The sequence below is a fragment of the Lactuca saligna genome, chromosome 1, assembly GCF_052625555.1.
Source record: "Lactuca saligna cultivar CGN05327 chromosome 1, ASM5262555v1, whole genome shotgun sequence".
Classification (NCBI taxonomy): Eukaryota; Viridiplantae; Streptophyta; class Magnoliopsida; order Asterales; family Asteraceae; genus Lactuca; species Lactuca saligna.
In genome coordinates this window covers 75,383,956-75,387,393 of record NC_136417.1, presented here as the reverse complement: position 1 = coordinate 75,387,393, position 3,438 = coordinate 75,383,956, and the positions used below count along the sequence as shown (strand labels likewise).

The following is a 3,438-nucleotide window of genomic DNA, read 5'->3' as shown; positions in this document are numbered from 1 at the left end:
GTAAATTTGTAATACAATCCTACTTCCATTACTGTAATCTTATAAAATACTATAGATATTGTCCAAAGTCAAACTACGAATACTTTAAATTTATTATTATTAACTTCTGCTATAAATACTGCAATTGTTGAAACTCAAATTGTGAATACTTCAAATTCATTGCCATTAATATCCGAAGATGTTATTTTCCTATATATATGCCCAAAAATTATATTCTCCCATGCTATAGTTACAAAAGCTTGAATCAACAAAATAATTTTGATTTTGTGGGATCTAAGAATCATCTAAATAATACGAACATATAATCGATCAAAAATGGCGAGATTAAAGTCAAGTTTGCTTCTGCTTATGGCCTTGGTAGTTGCATCCATGGACTACAAGGGCTCAGCCGCAATACAGTACATTGTTGGTGAATCCAAAGGTTGGACTGTGCCACAAAATCCAAGTTTCTATGATTGGTGGTCACGATTCTATACCTTCAAAATCAATGACGTGCTTGTTTTTAACTTTACCAACGGAGTTTATAACGTGGCAGAAGTGACAAAGGAGGCATACACAAACTGTGATGGCCGGAATCCTATCTCACTCCAGACTACAAGCCCTGCTAGATTTACAATTTCGAACGCGGCTAACCATTATTACATCTGCACCATAGGCCAAAATTGTATGCATTCTCAGAAATTAGCGATTAAGGTTTCCACCGCGGATAACAACTTGTCTGCCATGTCACTTCATTGATTTTGCATGATTATATCAAATTAATATAAGGAACTAATACTTCGTTATCAAAATTTATCTCCTTTTTGTTTGAGTATTGATGGACGATAATGGGCTGGATAAACTAAAATATAATTTCAGTAGGTTAACTAAACATATCACACGAATACTTTTTTATTAAAACTTCAAACCAAAATACCAATAAATCAGCATATTAGTTTTCAATACATCTAATTTATACCAACCAGGTAAATAATTAAGACAAATAATTCTTTTAATTTTTTATCTTGTCGAAATCCAAAACATATTTTAGCCTCAAACATTTGCTGTATTGTAAAAATTTTATCAATAACTTTGAAATTGTATAGGCATATAACAAAGGGTAAAAGTTCTTTTGATACAAAAGAAAATTTACTAGACATCTCTCCACATTTCTGTGTGTAAAAAAAATAAATAACTAATATGTACAAAATAAAAAATATACTTACTATATCTTTCAAACTTTTTTGTATCAATTTAAAGAAAAATCAACGTCACCATGTAATATTGAACATATTATAACATTATGTGTTTATAATATGTAGAATATTACTTATAAAAAAATATATCACGTGTAATATTCTAATAAAACATCTCACATATGTAATAATCTATATATTTTATAAACATATGATGTTGAAATATATAGAATATTAGCCTCCAATATTTGTTGTATAGTAAAAAAATTATCAATGCCTTTGAAAACGTGTAGCCATATAACAAACGGTAAAAGTTCATTTGATACAAAAATAAAATAAATAAATAAATAAAATAAAATTATGAGACATCTCTCTACAGATTTCCGGGTGTAAAAATAAAAAAAAAAATACATAAAAAATAAAAAGAATATATACTTATTATATTTTTCCAAATTTTTTTATATCAATTTTTTTTTTAAAATAAGTCAATGTCATCCTGTAATATTCAATGTATTATAACATTATGTGTTTACAACAATTGGATTGGGAACCAAAACCTAGCTCCTCAGGCAATTCTGACAACTCTGCTATGGGATCCACTCAGTTTTCATGGTGTAATTGGCAGTATTTTATGTTCTTGGGTATCGCTTCTCTCCTACTACTTGATTATGGGATCCAGACGACGGGGAATCGATGATGCATGGACGCAAGTTCAACGTAGGAATAAGGCTAAGAAGACAACAACCTGCAAGGGATCATCAATCGTATTCAAGATCAAAATTTGATGAGGTAAAAGCAATTTATTCTACAATGTATATTACTAATTTGCCCGACTTGATTGACCCTAGAGATTTATAGAGTTAGTGAACATTTGGGAACAATTTATGACATTTGTCTTGCTAAGAAAAATTCCAGGCAGGGGAAAAAATATGGGTTTCTTCGCTTTATCAATTTCCGAAATATCCAAAATTTGGTGAAGGATTTGCGTGAATTAAGGTTTGGATACTTCAGATTTTTTGCATCAATTCCCAGGTTTGAGAAGGGTAAGTCTACAGAAAGATATCGACCTTCGCCTTCTAAATTTGATGAGTACGCCCGAATCTCGAGGTAATTTATATTTCCTATTTTCTTCATTTTTTAAGGTTGCCACGACGTGGTGGAGTCACTACGACGTGGAAAATCAAGGAAACATCATGGTCCGTTTAAGTTGCCACAGCATGATAGTATATGGCCACGACATGGCAGCTGGCAAATAACAAAACCCTATTTTCGGGTTTTGCTCCCTATTTAAGTAACGCCTTTTTTCTGCTATATATATAAAATCATAATATATTCTCTTTCATAAAGGAACTCGACGAGTTGGGAGCCTCAGACTCATCTAGTAGGAATAATTTGGAACGCGGGTTAAGAAACCTACTCAACCGAGTAGGCTGGCAGAAATGAAATGCTAATTTTCAGGGTTTTGCACCCTACTTAAAGGCCTTACTGTTTCATTGTGGCCTCCTTTATCATTCTTAAGTCCAGAGAAAACCCTAATCATTCCCATTTCCCTATTTTGAGTGTGTATGAGCCTAAAGAGTGTTCTTTGGTGCTTTTCTTGAAGGAATGTGAAGTTGGTGGTGCAAAGTTGAAGGCAGAAGATTTAGATCTGGTATTTTCAGTGTTGTTGCAACCATTTGGAGGTATAAAGTAGATACCTTGACTATTTATTTGCTAGATCTCGTCTTTAAGAAGTTTATGGCCTTTAGTAGCTTATTTTGGTGTCATTCATGGAGTTGAACATGTTATGAAGTTATGACTTCAGATCTAGACATTTCATGGCCTATTGAGACTTAAAGTTGCCAGCTTTATCCAGTCTTGGCCCTCCTCCATGCCTTAGGTCCCTTATAAAGCTTAGTTTTAGTGTTTTTAGCCTCTTGATACCATGCATGGACGTAAAGTTAGCAACTTTACATGGTATCTCAGCCCAAGGGGACCATATGTATGGTTTGGAGGAATTAGACTCACTTAGAAGTGACTGAATGAGTTAAGACTAAGGAAAAATCGATGAGGTGTTTACCCAACTCAACGAGTTGGATCGCGGTCGCTCGACATTTTTTATTACTGAGCAAACTCAGCGAGTTGAAGAGATGACTCGACGAGTTGGATAAGGTTTTCTAAAGACAGAAGGAACTCGACGAGTCCATAAGGGGACTCGACAAGTTGTACTGACAAGTCCCGATTCGGTTGAGAAGGAGGAACTCGGCGAGTTAGAGGAAAACTC

The 3,438-nt window shown here is 33.7% G+C and overlaps 1 pseudogene; it reads left to right on the top strand.

Moving 5' to 3' along the window:
* The first annotated feature begins 315 nt into the window (after positions 1-315).
* On the top strand, positions 316-738 carry LOC145008577 (umecyanin pseudogene; annotated as a pseudogene).
* The last annotated feature ends 2,700 nt before the right edge of the window (positions 739-3,438 follow it).